Genomic DNA, 18,024 nt, shown 5'->3' on the forward strand with positions numbered 1-18,024 from the left:
TTGGCAGTTTCTTTAAGTAAAGATGTTACTGTACAATAAAGATCTTTAGTAAAAATGCTGGTGTTCTTGTTTGCATGGTTTCTGAAAAGAAATATACTACCATCCTTTTTTCTTCATATGGAATGTGTCTTTTTTTGGCTGCCTTTAAGATTTTCCCCTTACCACAGTTTGAATATGACGTGTCTTGATGCAATCTTCTTGTTTCCTATGCAGAGGTTCATTTTTGTGTTTACAGCTTTCATTAAATTTGTAAAAGTTTCAGCCATTATTTATTAAAATTTTTTTTCCCAGCAGACTTCTTTCTCTTCTCCTTTAGGGACCCAAATTTAATGTATATTAGGTCACTTGAAATATCCCACAATTCACTGATGTTCTATTAAAATTTAAAATTATTTTCCTTTGTGTGCTTTATATATATATATTTTAAATGTTTTATTTATTTCTGAGAGAGAGAGAGAGAAGCAGTGTGAGCGGGGGGGGGGGGTCAGAGAGAGAGGGAGATACAGAATCTGAAGCAGGCACCAGGCTCTGAGCTAGCTGTCAGCAGAGTCTGACGTGGGGCTCGAACCCACGAACCGCGAGATCATGACCTGAGCCAAAGTTGGACACTCAAACGACTGAACCACCCAGGCACCCCTGTGTTCTTTATTTTGAATCATCTATACTAGCATGTCTTCAAATTCACTAATCTTTCCTTCAGTAAAGTTAATCTGCCATTAAGCCCATCCCATGTATGTTTCATCTTAGACGTTATAGCCTTCATTTTTAGAAGTTCATTGTGTTCTTAACTTTTGCACACATGGAATACAGTTACAACTATTATAAAAGCTATTTTAATGCACTTATCTACTAATTCTAACTTCTGTATCAGTTCTCGGGCAGCTTGATTGATTTATCTTCTCATTTGGGTCTTATTTTCCCACTTCTTTGCATGCCTGGAAATTTTTCATTGGATGCCACATACTGTGAATGTTATCTCGTTGGATGATGGATATGTTTATAAACTAATAATAAAATCTTGGGGCACCTGGGTGACTCAGTGTGTTAAACGGCTGATTCTTGATTTCAGCTCAGTTTAGGGTCTTATGGTTGGTGAGATCAAGCCCCGCATTGGGTTCTGCACTGACAGTGTGGAGCCTCTTGGGTTTCTCTCTCTCCTGTCTGTCCCTTCCCTTCCTTTACAATAAAAACGAACAAAACCACACACATTTAAAATCTTTAGTTTGCTTAGGAATGAAGTTAAATTACTTGAAAACTTGAAGTTGATCCTTTTGGGTCTCGCTTTTAAGTAAGATTTGTTAGGCTGGTCCAGAGCAATGCTCAGTCTAGGTCTAATTATTACTTGCTATTGTAACAAGATTCTTTTGTGCACTCCACTTGGTGCACAATGAATACTGAGGCTTTCCTTCTGGTTTGTGTATTCCTGGCCCTGCTAGACTACACAGGTACTGTTTCCTCTAATTCTTTTGTATGATTCTTGTCTGCTTAGGAAGTTTCTTCACATGCTTGTGCTTATTGAATACTTGGCTGAATACTTGAGGGGGACCCTCTATAGATTTTTGGGGTTCTCTCTCTGTGCTTTTCTCCCCTTTCCAGTACTTGTTCTGTTAACTCTAGCTGCCTTGGTCTCCCTAGACTTTCAGTAACATCTCCTGAATCCAGGGAGTCTACCATTCTCTACTTAGCTTCCCGTATCTTGCACCACAGCCCAGAAACTCTCTCAAGGTAGTAAGCTGAGCAAGCATAGGCTCCCCTTGTTTCCATCTCTGAGGCATATTACTATTTGATCTCCAGTGTCTTGAAAATTGGTGTTTCACATATTTTGTCCATTTTTTTAATTGTCATGGTCAGGAGGGTAAATCCCATCCCTGTTATTCCTTCTTGGCTAAAAGTGTGACTTTCACTAGCTTATTATATCTATGTCTCTGTACTGAACTACTGTAAATGGCATCTCAGTTCAATCATCCCTGTGGATTGGGGTCAAATCTTACATGGTTATGAGGCTGACTCTTTAGATTGTTTCTGTGTGGGTCTTTTCACTAAATGCCTTAAAGGCAGTCATTCTTCTGTTTAAAAAGCACATTTCAAAGAAATAGTACTAAGCCTAAGGAATTTTAATGCTATGGGGAAGAATGTCTAGAAGTTAGTGCAACTAAGTAAGTCACAAAGTGATTTTCATTCTACAGAGTTTCTATAAGAAGGCATTTTCTTCTTTTATAACTTTTGCAAATGAAAAGAACATTCAAGGGAGGAGTAGGGAAATACTGAATATTAAATAGGAAGCAGGAAAAAGGAAGAATAGCAGACCTTGAGAGGGTCGAAAATAAAACTTTTCTAAGAAAAATCACAAATACCAAAAATCTGATACATTTGCACATTAGACATTGTCTTCTATATATTTTACAAAAGAGTCTTTTGTTCTTTTCTTTCTTCCTACACAAAAACCAATGTTTACTTACTTAATATGCTAAGGTGAAATATTAACATTAAAAGCAGAAAGCTGGAAGCATTATTATCCCTTAAATGTCAAAACAAAATATGCCAAGTTCATGCAAGTATAAGGTAGTTAAGATAATTCCTTACAGTATAGGTCTTATACCAGTGGTTCATGGGCTTTATTTAGCCTACAGACATGTTGAGTTTGGCCTATACCGTAATGGTCATACCATATTTACACGTATTATTTGTAGCCAATATTTATAAATTGGAAAATTTCACAAATTGTAGAGACTTCATACATAATCTTGGGGAAAGAGATATGTAGCACTCAAAGTGGGTAGCAGATGCCATCTTTAGCTAGAGCCTGTGCCCTTTAGTTTACTACAGTGTCCATCTTCACTACTGTTTCCCTCCTGCTGCCAACTACCCCTGGCCCTTCTTGCCTTTATAGATATTTAGGCTAGTGACACCTGATTGAGGGTATGTATAATCATATTCTAACAAATTAACCTACTTTTTTTAAACTTAGAAAACAAACATATAAAAGCATCACTAAAGTATCTTTTTATTTTAATTTTACTTTTTTTGAAGGGGAGATGTGATTCCTAGAAAGATACATTGAAAAGAGTACTTATTTTCTACCATTTGTAGGAAAGCTGCATCGGGGGCACATTTTTAAACTACAGGTTCCTGGGGAGTCTAGGAAGTATACCAAAACTTTTATTTTTAACAGATTCATTGATAATTCAGATATAGCTCACACCTGGAAACCACAATCCACCCTACTTTTTGCCTATGTTTCAAAAGATACATGTAAAAGGAAGAATAATTGCAAAGAACTAAAACAATGTTACTAGAAAATTAGGCTCTGGCACATTTTTCCCAATGCACTCTACTTAAGCAGGAAAAAAATTCTGAACTTCAGATACACAATAAGAGTAATTCTGTATTTAGTTTTCAGTATTCATGCTTCAACCAAGAAAACTAGAAATGAAAGCATGCTTTAAAAAGAATGCTATACATCAAATTTCTATTCACCAAAAATTTCTATATGTTGGAATTTCTCTGCACCTCAATGCTTTTAAGAAAGAACTGAAATAGGGTTTAAGATCCTCTTCCAAATGTAAAAGAATCGAGCTTCAGCTGTACCCAATATTTTTGTCAATCTCAGTTAAAAATCCTTTTCAACTTAAATAAAACAGTATAATTAGTGATAAGTCATTCAAGTTTGCTATTACTGTAACAGATTTTTGTTACAGTTTATTTTTCTTTCTAATAAAAGAATGGGAATTAACAGGCCAAAAGTATGAGAAATGTTTGACAAATAAGATAACTTGAGGGTAAAAAAAAGCAAAAAAATGAAGATGCACTATTTAAGATATAGAAGAGGAAAACCTTATTTGTATAAATTATTTTCAAGAAATGTTTAGCATACTGAAATGGTACATGGTTCACATTAAGAAAGACTAAAACAGTTTGGCACATCACTCAGTGTTTCCTCCTGGCTTTGGAGACTACTGAAAATGAAGGATGCAGAAGAGCACTCCAGGAAGGGACCTGGAGATAGGAATAGAAAGCGGACTTACTTTTCAATCTTTGTAACTTTCAATCTTATACAAAATGTATGTTTCACCTATTCTAAAAAATAAGAAAGCAAACTTTATCTGCGATACTAATTGAAGTCTAGACAACTCAACCCCTTCATAGGGCAACGAAACTGTTTACATAACAAAAGAACTACATGATCACCGAAACTAATTGTGTGGGAGAGAACAGTATACAACTTTTAAGTGCAAAAAAAAAAAAAAAGAAAAAGAAAAAACATATGTGAAGGCAATTAAGGGAGAGGGTAAGTGATTTTAATTTTATATCTCAAAATACTTTAGGATACAAATTTAACTTCTCTAAATAAGAACAATTGTCAACCAATAATATTGTGAATGAATTTTAAAACCACATGATAAACTAAAATTTAGAACCTTTTTGGAGTTCTCCTATCAGATACTTTTTACACTGCCACATACAAAGCATGCAGGCCTACTAAAAGAGCTGATTCAAAGGAGAAGAAAAGAAGCTTTGTTAGTACTCACCAACAGTTTGGGGCTCTGTAAATAACAGCTGTCAACCAAACCAAAGGACAGTTTTTAAAGGCACTAAGAATGGAACTGCAAGTTGGTCAAAGCATTCTTAATGACTATACCTTAATGAGATCATTACGTCTAACCCTGAACTAAGTTATAAATGATTCTCACTATTAAAATGTAAACATGGGGAACCTGGGTGGCTCAGTAGGTTAAGCATCTGACTCCTGATTTTGGCTCAGGTCATGATCTTATGGTTCATGAGATCAAGCCCCAGTTGGGGTTCTGCACTGACAGTGTGAAGTCTGGTTGGGATTCTCTCTTTCCTGCTCTCTCTACCTCTTCCTACTTGCTCTCTCTCTCTCAAAATAAATAAGTAAACATTTAAAAAAAAATGTAAACAGACTTAAGGAACCAGACTAAAGAGATTCATAATGGTAGCTCTCCCACTTTACTGCCTATATTACTTTGGGCAAATCTCTATCTCTACTTCCTTACCTGTAAAAATGAAGATAACATTACTATCTACTTTAAGGCTGCTTTAAGGAATTACATTTTTACTATATTAAAGAGTACACTGTATAAGTGTGTATTATTATTATTAACTAAATATTCTTGTAAAACAAAAAACCCAGCCTCAAATACATTTACTAGTTGTCTAAAGTATTGGCTAAGAGAACTCAATGGATTATAATAAGCATCTTCCATATTTAAAAGAAAAATGTCTGGTTTGCACATTTCTCAATAATGAAAGCAAGCCATGGGGCACCTGGGTGGCTCAGTCGGTTAAGCGTCCAGCTTAGGCTCAGGTCATGGTCTCATAGTTCATGAGTTTGAGCCCAACATCGGACTCTATTAATAGCTCAGAGCTTGCAGCCTGCTTCAGATTCTGTGTCTCCTTCTGTCTCTGCCCCTTCCCCCCCTTCAAAAAATAAAATAAAACATTAAAAAAATAATAATAAAGATAGAAAGTCTTTGTAATGTCAATCATTAGGGTAATAAAAACAGATTTAAATAATAATTGTAATGGGATCATAAGAAATGAATTTCACTGTTTATACCATTGAAGCTATTTCTCTTCAGACAATAAATTCTTGGTTAACACTTTTTCACATGATAAAGGTCAAATAAAAGGATGCTAAATAAACTAGGAGCAATTTATAAGCTACAGTAACATTAATTCTAGCTTTTTTTTTTCTTAGAACTATTTGGTAGTTTATAAAAAGCAGCAGAAAAGGAAAAGGCACCAGCCACCACTTTGTATACTTTATTAATCAAGGCAATGACAATTAATCCTGTTGCTGATTTGGCCAGCTAAGACACTAATTTTAGAGGCCTACACTGAATTTTGTTATTACTTAATAACCAGCTAGGTGATTTAAAGCAATCAATCAACTATTTGGAAACAGCCAAGAGTTTTAGTAATATGTTGTTTCAGAAATCAAAGAATAAAGCAAGTTCTGAGTTGGCAAAATGTTAAATATATTTTTGAATTGCACTCCCTACATCACACTTGATATAGGAGATAAAACATTTACCTGGATTAAAAATGGAAAGAAGAGCTTATTTCTAAGCTTTTTAGGGGTTGATATCTGCCAACGATAATGCTAACTTCTAAGAAGAGGATTAAAAAATCTTTTGTAGCCCAAGCAATTTGCAGACAACATTTCCAAATAATTTGAAGTTTTGAATCCTGTTGGTAACTATCATCATAATAATTAACTATACAAGCTGACAGGAAAGTCACACTATTGGCAAATAAGTAAACCAACTACTAGAGCAGAATACTCAACAACAGGAAGAGATTCTTATTTAAACACTTTTTTTCTGAATTTATAGCTTAGATAGTCCATTTTAAATACAATCCCCAATCTCAGATTCAGTAAATCAAGCAGTAACTAGTCTACATAGCATTTTCAATTGAAAATCACACATAACAGAGTCAAGATGCTTTGTCAGCTTGTTTGGTTAAAGTGGAAGATAGCAAATGATAAAGACCTTTCAATCAATCAATAGTTGACTCATTGAGCAAGCTCAGTAAGAGCCGATAAAAAAAAAAATTACTTCCCAATTGACCCAGTCTTCCCAGATTGGTGAGGTTTCCTCATTATTCTAGGCCTCATAATCTAGTTGACCATCACAGACTTCATTAATACCTAGCCTTACTTTCCATTTTCTGCAGATTTAGCCCATCAGTGTTCAAATTATTCAAATTTAAAATGGTAAGACCTATATGTCCTTTATCAAACTCCCATCACTTTCCCAAGGGTGATGATTTCTAACCTTTACCTCTCTCCTCAAATCTCCAATTCACCACAACCCAAATCATACTTAAAAGCAGGTAACCTTGCCTCTGACAGGACTTTATGAAGATAACAGCATTAAGTGTGAAATCTCCTACACAACTTTATTTTCATTTCTATTCATCAATAGGCCCACATCTATCTTCATAGCCTTCGCTTAAATCTTACAGAAAAATTGCTCTCCTTATGACTAAAGTAGCAATTCTACCTAGGGCTCATTCCTTCCCATCCAGAGGAAATTACTGTTTCACTCTTTCTGGTATTTTAAATTACTTAATTTTACAGAATCTGTTCTTTTACCATCTTCATTCCTACAACTAATTTTTTTCTGACCTATGAAATCTCTTAGATCATCCAAATCTCATCTCATTTTGCCACCAAATGCTATCCTCCATTTCAATTTCCTTGCTATTTCCTCCTCTCCTTATCAGTATAGTGAAATGTTCCATTTGAAGGTAATAATATTCAGCTGATCATACCATTCTTTTTCTTCTGGTTTTCTTCAGTCGTGTTTCTTTGGGTCCCTGTGGCATCTGGCACTATTAGTCACGTCCTCCTTGACAGACTCTACTAATGTACTTTCTTAACATTACATTTTCCTAGCTCTTTTATTCTTTAGACACTTCCTTCTCCAACCCCATACTTTTCTCACCTTCACATGCCATCTTCAGCCCTATTTAGACATTTCCTCTCTCCAGAATTCACTGACTCAAATCTTTTATTCTGTTGATACACAAGCCTCAATCCCAGACACCTAACTAATAATGTCTTCCAAACAGCACAGGCTCTAGCCCCCAAGTGAATCCTGATTGAAGCCACACTTTCTTCCTTAAAACTTTAATTGCACTTATTCAGTGTTTTATAATATAATGCTTTCCTATCTGCATTTTTAACCTAGATTTAAGGTATTTTGGTAGGAACCATTTTCCTTTTATTTTTCCGTATTTCTCAAAAATACGGAAAAAAAATTCTGAACACAGAGTAGTCAAAATACTTTACAACTGTATAATTTGTTTACAGAAACAAAAGACATTCAAGACAAAAATAAATTTATACTACTTATAAAACCTTTCTAACTCCCTCCCCCAAAAAGCAGTTCTAATTGTTACTATTTTAACTACAGCCAAATAATCCTGTGAGTATTTTTTTCTGCCAACTTCCATATTTTTCACATATTCAAAGGGATATGGCAGATTTAACCATTTTATTTCCTTTAAAATATCAACCACTTTAGTCTTAACATGACCTATATGTAGCTACCATGTCTAAAAATATCATACATAAAAACTAATCTGATAACCAACGCATAGCCAATGAACTAATCGAGACAATGTATACTAGAAAGGCTAAAATTTAAGTGATAAAGAGATAAACTATGCTTTTGTCTCATAATTATTCATCATATGTCTGGCTGTTTTTTTCCTCCAATATATATACAGCTGAAGAGGGAAGTGAAAGGTAAAGAATTCTTGTAAAGTGAATCAGTGGGCCCAATCATTTTGTATGTGTAATAACTTACGAATAAATGCACAAAAACCTTGTGAGATAGGTATTACTATTTCCATCTGATTTTACAAATCAGATCCAAGATGAAATTTCTTATCCAAAACGACTCTAATCACTAAAAGAGCTAAATGCAAACCAAAGACTAAATTCAAACTCTGTGCTCTTTCTACTACACCATGCTTCCTAATTTATGTCTGAATGTGAATAAATAAATCATGGCACTAACTAGCTATAGTTTTCACAAAAGCTGAACACTTAAAAATGAATATAAATATATTAACTTTGGGGGCACCTGGGTGGCTCAATCGGTTAAACGTCCAACTTCGGCTCAGGTCATGATCTCATCGTCTGTGAGTTCGAGCTCCGCGTCAGGCTCTGTGCTGACAGCTCAGAGTCTGAAGCCTGCTTCAGATTCTGTGTCTCCCTCTCTCTCTGCACCTCCCCACTGTACTCCTGTACTAGCAACCAAATGCAATTTCTAATTGGAAAAATCAGAACAAGTAATTAATTGCAGTGGTCTTGGATAGGACAAACACAAAGACTATCTCAGGCAGCCTTTCCCAAGTCAGTGCTCTTATTATGAAGGATGCTAAGACATGTAGCATAAATTTTGTAGTTATTGCCAAATAAATGAAAAATTATATATATATGATATCATCTGGGAGATTCATAAGTTATATTAGCATATTAAAAATTTAAAAGTGTTCACAGTATTAGATGGGAAGTATGCCCACAAACACATTCTAAAGAACTTTAGGTTATGCTACACAACACTCCCAGGGGCACACACAAGACTTACAAATACTAGGTAATAACTCTGGGAAACTGTGAACATGTACATTTAAGTATAGTAGAATTTATATATCTGAGAGTGTTATCTTTCAAAATAGATATTTTGGAACGATGTAGACACTTGTCATCAAACAATGATTTCAGAAACATTTCAGGAGTCTCTTTTCTAAGTATGTTTTGAGCCATATTTTAAAAATCACTCCTTGGGGCACCTGGGTGGCTCAGTCGGTTAAGTGTTCAATTTCAGCTCAGGTCATGATCCCACAGCTTGTGGGTTTGAGCCCCACATCGGGCTTTGTGGTGACAGCTCAGAGCCTGGAGCCTGTTTCAGATTCTGGGTCTCCCTCTCTTACTCCCCTTGCTCCCCTTGCTCATGCTCTGTCTCTCTTTGCTTCAAAAATAAATGTTAAAAATTTTTTTTTAAATTTTGTAAAAAATCACTCTGTACTTTATAAGCATTTTTCATTTTAATTCAAACGATGCTCCTTATATGCTCACCTTTCTAAAATAAAAATAAATTCTACTATTTAACTGAATCAAATCTACTCTTAAGGAGATGTGCCACTAAAAAGGAGATACAAAGAAACATGCTATAGTTTTAGGGGTGCTGGGTAGCTCAGGTGGTTAAACATCTGACTTCAGCTCAAGTCGTGATTTCACGGTTTGTGAGTTTGAGGCCTGCATCCGGCTCTCTGCTGTCAGCACAGAGCCCACTTTGGATCCTTGGTCTCCCTTTCCTTCTGCCCCTCTCCCATTCACTCACGTGCTCTCTCTCAAAAATAAAGATTAAAAAAAATCTAAAAAGACACACTATATACTTTAAAAGTAACTCCAGAATAGGAGATGTATTGTTCTAAAAGTGAGTAGTTTGAAAAGAATGACATTTATAAGTTCCACTAACTGTGTAAAAATCGGGCACACATTACATGTACCAACAAGCCCAAATAATAAGTGGAAGAAACATGAAGTCCAAGGAGCAAAAATAGGGCCATAAACTCTGAAACAAAAAAGCGTATTTAAGTTCTTATATTACTTTTACCCAGTGCCCAACCCCCCCAAAACTGCTACAAATCAAAGTATACAAAAATAATAATATTTACCAAATACTTAGTATGCAATGGGCACTGCTCTAAGTGCTTATGTGTATGAATTCATTTAGTCTTCACAACAATCCCATGAAAGAGGCCTGATCATGATCTTCATTTTGCAGATGAGGAAACTAAAGGACAGTAATGTTAAGAAACTTACACAGGGGCACCCGGATGGCTCAGCTGGTAAAGCCTCTGACTCTGGATTTTGGCTCAGGTCCTAATTACACGGTTTGTGAGTTCCAGTCCCAAGTCTTATTCTGTGTTGACAGTGTGGAGCCGGCTTGAGATTCTCTTTCTCCCTCTCTCTCTGCCCCTCCCCTGCTCCAGCTTTCTCCTTCTCAAAATAAAGTTAAAAATTTTTAATTAAAAAAACTTATACAAACTAAATCATAGTCAGAAATCAAACCCCAAGCAGCCTAGTTCCAGGGTCTATGCTCTAAACACCAGGCTATTCTGTCCCTCTAAACCAAGCAGAAGTGATCAACATCATGCACAGTTGCATCTAAAAACAATTCATATGTACTCCAATAGGTACACATGTGTCTATTAGATCTTATAAGGCAATTTTACATGTTATTCAGTTTTATCTTCACAGCTGTTCTATGTCAGTATATCCTGTCAGTAGATGGGTTTAGTTGGCATGGATTTGAGTAATTACAGCTATGTGGCCAGAGACTACTCCATTTATCCGCTGTCTTAGAATGTGTTCTTTCTGTGTACCACCAGTGACTTGTAAAGTGTCTGATGGAAAATAGAAACTCAATATATATTTACTGAATAAAGAACAATTAAAAAGGGAGCTGGGCATCCCATCTGAATGTGGTCAGATTGGTCCATACAGGTACTAGAAAAACACTCAGCTAGCTTGGCTCACCAGCAGTAATTATTTAGTATCCATCTAGGTGGAAGAACAGTTATTACTCATTTTTTCAATTAAATCTTCGTATCTCAATCTTAAAATCTCTTTGAAGTTAGAAGTCTTGGTGTATTAAAATAAACAGTGAGAAAGTATCAGATGTACTCTTCTTACTTTAAAAACATAGCTCCGTTTGGTCTTCAGTTACACAATTTGTATGATATATTATGTGACCACATTAAAATATTTTCTTTTACTTAAAAACTAAAGGAAATTCCTATTAAATTTTAATAATGGGGAATAGAGTCCAGATTTTTCATTGTAACTTGAAGAATTATTTCATATGAGTGCTGGGGAATATGTTGAGTTGAATTATAACTAAAGTAACAGGATTGCTGGGTACTGTGTAATAACACATTTCCAGTTTGCTATTCATTTGTATGTATCTCAAAGCAGTGCCAGAATTTCGAAGTTCTGAATTCAACTTAATGATACATATCTACAATGCAGTTTTATCTAGCTTAGATTTGACAACTGAACATTCCTGAACTAAAGTCTCTATTATATTTATTATATATACATATACTTTTAATTTTCAGGGTTTTGTTTTATATTGTTTTAACAAAACACGTATTCAAGCTTTCATGGACTATAGCTATAATCTGTTTTAGCCTTGGTAAGTTTTCACACAGTACTTAGAAAACTGAAATACATTACATTTGAATCATTGCCTGAAGCTCATTCCTTAAACTATGTATAGACACTAACATCAGAATAAAATTAAAACTGGGGTGTCGTGGTGGCTCAGTTAGTTAAGTGTCCGACTTCGGTTCAGGTCATGATCTCACAGTTTATGGGTTCAAGCCCCGTGCCGGGCTCTGTGCTAACGGCTAGCTCAGAGCCTGGAGCCTGTTTCGGATTCTGTGTCTCCCTCTCTCTCTGACCCTCCCCTGCTCACGCTGTCTCTCTCTCTCAGAAATAAATAAAACATTAAAAAAATAATAAAATTTAAAACAGATTGTGTGAAGGATGAATTAATACTATGTTCAAATAATTCCATAAAATTACATCTCAGTACAAGAATATGAAAGACATTGAGAAGTGAATAAATTAAAACCTTACAATAAGGGACATTCGTGTACCAAAATAATGATTTATTTTTACTTCAAGACTGAATTACATTATATTCTCCGGAAGATATAGCTGACTGCCCTAAGACCTAAAATAATCATCTCTTCATAGTTCATATGTTTAGTTTAAAAGTCACACTTTTCTAGAAAAAGTACATACGCAATACTTAGCAGTACTGAGAAAAATTTCCTAAATTTCTTTAAAAAGCTCCTTTATTTAAAAAAAATTCCCATGCTTTATCTTTCTTCCAAAAAACCAAAAAAAGCAGACAAAAAACACCAACTTTGAATATTTCTACCACATTCTCAGGTTATATAATATAATCATTCTAACCTTAATTTAAGTTACTCAACAAGAATGTTTCATTTTTGTTCCACAGACTACATTAGAACTAAGTGGAGGGGCACCTTGGTGGCTCAATCAGTTAAGCATCCAACTTTGACTCAGGTCATGATCTCAGTTAATGAGTTCAAGCCCCACATGGGCACTCTGCTATCAGCGCAGAACCCATTTTGGATCCTCTGTTGCCCCACCTCTACCTCCCCCTCTCTGGCTCCTGCCCTCATTCTCTCAAAAAAAAAAAAAAAAAAAAAAAAAAAAAAAAAAGAACTAAGTGGAAAAGCATTAAAACGACATTATACACAAAACATTCCATCAGGCATCCTTTAACAAAATTAACTCTCAATGCTCTGGATGCAACTTGTCTGATCTGAGTAGGTAAAAAACCCTGTGTTTATAAAAAAAAAAAACTACCATCTACCTACAGGGGAAAAAAAAAAGAATAATTTTAATTGAAAATAATTTGGGGGCACTTGGGTGCTTCAGTGGCTTAAATGTCTGACTTTGAGTCAGGTAATGATCTTGCAGTTCGTGAGTTCGAGCCCCACGTTGGGCTCTGTGCTGACAGCTCTGAGCCTGGGGCCTGCTCCAGAGTCTGTGTCTCCCTAGTTCTCCACCCCTCCTCCACTTGTGCTCTGACTCTCTCTCTCTCTCAAAAATAAATGAACATTAAAAAATAAATACTAAAAAAAAAAATAAAGAAAATAATTTGACAAATTATATTAGACAAATAATCTTTGTCTAATCACACACTAAACCAGTAAAGAAAACTGATTTTTTTTTTAGGTGTATTAAGGAAGGGGAGTACAGGTGAGATGGACTACACACATTACTGCTTCTTCTATGCTGTGCATCAGCAGTTAAAAAGTGGCAAACTACTGAAATTCATGACAAGGGGTGCCTGTGTGGCTCAGTCGGTTAAGTGTCCGACTTCAGCTCAGGTCATGATCTCATGGTTCGTGGGTTTATGCCCTGCGTAGGGCTCTGTGCTGACAGCTAGCCTCCAACCTGTCTTCGGATTCTGTATCTCCCTCTCTCTCTGACCCTTCTTTGCTCATGCTGTCTCTGTCTCTCTCAAAAATAAATAAAACATTAAAAAAAAAAAAAAGAAATTCATGACACAGTGTAAGCTTCCAACCACCCCAAATAGTTTAGACACTTTTTTTTTGTTGAAGGGGATGCTTTCCCTTATGGAAAAACATAAAATTTCTCATGTGTCTGTATGCTCATGTTGAAACTAATATGATGGTTTTCTGTTGGAAAATTCAATCATATTATTATGACAATTAAGAGTCTCCATATCTAAAAGAGAAAAAGAAACCTTCACCAGATAGAAAATTCTTGAATCAAAATCCAACACTTAAGTTGAAATGATGGGCTAAATTTATTTTCAGATTTGAAACTGTTGTAGTACACAAGGGCAGCTGAACCACTGGTGTGATTCAGGGCATACTGATACAATACACACAAGGACACTAAAGTTCCACCCCTCAGTTAACTTTGGAAAGGAAACTCATAACTAGGTATAGCATATGAGATAAGATGTAATATAAGCATCAAACATGTGGTATTTTTCCTCATTAGAAAAAAGTATCAAAAATAATAATATATTTAAAATGATAAATCTGAAGGAAATGACTATATTTATATACATACCCATTTTAGATGATGAGAAATGGAATATAAATTTGAAAATCTCTAGGTAGTGTGTATCAACTCTACTACAATAAAAAATTTTAAAAATTTAAAAAATCCATCAGGTAATACAGAATTTTGTAATTATATAAATGTCCTGTATCTGAACTGTCCAATAAAGTGGCTTCCAGCCATGAGTGACTGCTGAGCACTTAAAATATGACTAGTGGGAATGAGAAATTGAATCTTAAGTTGCATCTAATTAAATTAAATTTAGCCACACATGGCTGGAACTATGACATCAGACAGTGAAGCACTAGGGAAGTAGAGGGAAAAATTTGTACCTAAAATTCTGATTCAAATAGTAAAAGTCTTGCAGATGGGCATATACAAAGATGCTTCTAAGACGTTAAGTATTTTGGGATTTTTTTTTGCTTTCATTTTTTACTTTTGTGATTTATAAAGAGGAAAGGACTAGGCCACAACATAAAAATGTTGTTGCATTTGTGGGAATCAAATTTTCTATACTCACCTTCTAGGGAGGACTAGAATATTGGTTCACAAGTTGGCTCCCTGTTGTAATTTCTTAGGAAACTTCCAAGCCTGGTCTCATCTCCTCAGGCTTCTGGTTTAATTGGTCTGGGTTGAATCCTGGGCATAAAAATTTTTTAAAGCTACCCTGGAGATTCTAACATGCAGCCAGAGTTGAGTGTTACTAAACTAGAAAGAAAATGAGAAATTATTTATTAAGCATAGATGCAGTATGTGACCAGAGATATTTCTTTGCTGGTAGGCAGAGGGCTTCTGACAACCCAGATCCAAGTCAAAACACCTGAGGGCTGAATATGAGCTACACATTCTGAACATTCAGAAATGATTTGGGTTTTACCATCATAAATTTGTTACTACTGAATGATATTCAAATATGTAAAAGAGATTAGGAAGGAAGGAAATAAACCATATATTGGGTGTCAACTTGCCCTCGCCACTTTCATGTATATTATTAATTTCATCCTCAACATATCTTGGGAGGTAGATATTATTAATTTATTTACAGATACGAAAAGTAAATTTAAAGCTATTCCATAGGATTTGGACACATGTTTATCAAACAGTAAAGTCCACACTCTACATCACAGCAGAAGGATTCTCTCTGAGGAAGTTTGTTTCAATAAATTTTCACACTGGAATCAAACAAAAAAAAAAAAAAGGAAAGAAAAAGCAGCATTCAGTGGTGGAGCAGAGTTGAGAAGGCAACACACTTAAACAGGTACTTAAACCAGTCCCTGTTCCTGCACTATCTAAGTATGTGATAGCAAACCCTGGTGAAAACAACTTTGTCCAGTCTTCAAATCTATACCATCCTCTACACTAGACCATTTAGGAGTTGCTGCCTCTTATCCTAAGAACTTAAACAACTCATCTCCTACTGCCTCATAAGCTATTTGTTACAGTCACACATTCTTCAGACAGGATACAACAAGATGCTTATTCACAGCACCTGACCAGGAATAAGATAGAGGTTTTAAAGACTTATTCATTTAATTTTTTTATTTTTATAATATCATTTCATTTTTAAAACATTTTAAAGACTGTAATCCTTTTTCCCTCCACTCAAAAAATTATAGGAACTCCTCACAGAGCAGTTTACAGACCCACAGTTTTGATGTGATCATATTTACAGTGAATATGGAACTCTTATTTTGACCGAAGTCAGTGAAAGTCTTACATTAATTTCCCATTAAAGCAATCTTCTAAAAACTTAGTTCCTGAGTTGTTCAACCATCTTAATTCTTTTTTTTAATTAAAAAATGTTTATTTATTGTCAAGAGAGAAAGACAGAATGTGAGTGGGGGAGGGGCAGAGAGAGAGGTAGACACAGAATCCAAAAAAAGGGTTCAGGCTGTCAGCACAGAGCCCCAGGTGGGGCTTGAACTCACAAACCACAAGATCATGATCTGAGCTGACGCTGGGTACTTATGTGACTGAGCCACACAGGCGCTCACTGAATTTTCAAATTAAGTCAGAAAGTTTCTCAGACAAAGAAAGAAAAACGTAAATTCAGAGCAACAGAGGTCCTCACCCTTCCCATCAGCACTAATCCTTCTATCCTGAGACTCAGTATCTTTTTTCCGTTTTCAGGTCCCTACCTTGTAAAGTGACATTAACTCAAATGAGTCACATTTGGTTACATCAGAGGCCAGAAAGGAGAATACCTTCAACTCACTGTTCTAATTAATGGCACAGACTTCTCCCAAAGCATATTCCAAAAGAAGAATATGTTGACAGGATTAACTCCAAAATGCATTGGCTTGGTGTGTGGCAGTGTTTCTTTTCAATTTCAAATGGTATCAATTACTATTTAATTATACCACAAACATGTTTCATCATTTATTTAAAAACTACAAACTGTCAAAAAAGAAAAAAAAAGCAGCAGTAGCTTTTCCCCAGTATGTTTGGGGCCGGGCAAGAAGATGAGCTAGAAAGAAATACACTCAATTGACATATGAGAAGCTACAGTGCTCCCCCATCCAATCCTTAGCCCATTAAAAGTGGAATAAAGCAAAGATTTGACCTGGTTTTTTCTTAATAATAAATGTTACATAAGTTCCATTCATTTAAAGAATGACACCAATCATCTACCCAGAAACCACTGATTAGCCAATTCTCACACTTACTTCCTGCATTTGAGGCACACCTCCAGAAGAAGATAATTTAAGTTCTACAACTTTTGACCCTAATCAGAGTGTCAAAATTCATCCTTTAAACTGACACTGGTTTTAACAGTTTGCGTAGGTGTTACTTGTAACACGAAAAGTTACTTATAAGGATTTTTGGATGCTAGTAATCACCCTCCAAAAACTAAGTAGGCTTTACACGCAAGTAAAAATTTTGGTGGGGCAAATGTCAATTCAAAAGACAAAGGTACATAATGGTAAAAGAAATCATAATTCTCTAACTGTAAAAGTGAGAGTCACTACAAACTAAGCCGTTTTCTTAATAACTAACCAAGTTTTAATTCCAGCTTCCATCCTATCCTCTCCCCCACACATACAAAGTCTCTAGATCAAAGTCAGAACACAATGTTATTATGAAAAAGTATAATAAATTTAGGATTGGTTGATAAAGCAGTTAGTTCGCCTCTGTATGAACTCCCTGAATACAAGCATAAATTGAATAAAAAATGCTAATGATCTTAAAAGGAGAAAGAATGTTTATCAAAGCACCACCCAGAAGCAACCAGTGAGGATGAAGCAAGTTTTCACTTTGATCCTGCCAACCCAGTCATCACAAATTTGGGAAAATACCAACACTTGCTTCATAATACAGCAACTTCTCTAAATTTTCCCAACCTTTAGCAAAACTCCATAGACGTAAATTTTAAAATCTTGCTAATTAGTTACCAGCGCCCTTCATCCCACAGATCAGGTTTCCTACATTTTGTTTAGGTCCCCGCCTTGAAAACAAACCCGATTGCCCCATTTTCTGAGAGGTAAACTCCGCTTCAGGCAGCTCCCTATGAAGTCACCGCGTTTGTTGTTTCAAAGATGCAATTAAACGAACATGACACAAGGCTGTCGGAGATTAGTTGTAAGTGTGTGGAGGTGTCAATCACATGTGTAAAGCCAATGAAAACTGCACTGCTACAAATCTATTTTCATGTTAATATTTCTTCCCATTCCTCCTTCTCCAGTATATTCACAATTAAGCTTTTTAAGAACTTTCTCGACTTTCGCAAACTTGTTTTCCAGCTTTCTGTACTAAGTATCTTGTAATGAGCCAGGGCGGGTGTGTGTGTGTGGGGGGGTGTACTTAACTGGGGTACAGAGAAGAAAAGCAATAAAGAGCTC

General features: G+C 35.5%; 1 protein-coding gene across 9 annotated transcripts in view; it reads right to left on the minus strand.

The window, feature by feature from the left end:
- Positions 1-18,024, minus strand: part of PTPN13 (protein tyrosine phosphatase non-receptor type 13) — a 199,399-nt gene that overhangs the window by 180,435 nt on the left and 940 nt on the right. The gene's annotated exons all lie outside the window — the stretch shown is intronic.

Source organism: Crocuta crocuta, unplaced genomic scaffold (genome assembly GCF_008692635.1).
Source record: "Crocuta crocuta isolate KB4526 unplaced genomic scaffold, BGI_CrCroc_1.0 scaffold134, whole genome shotgun sequence".
Taxonomy (NCBI): Eukaryota; Metazoa; Chordata; class Mammalia; order Carnivora; family Hyaenidae; genus Crocuta; species Crocuta crocuta.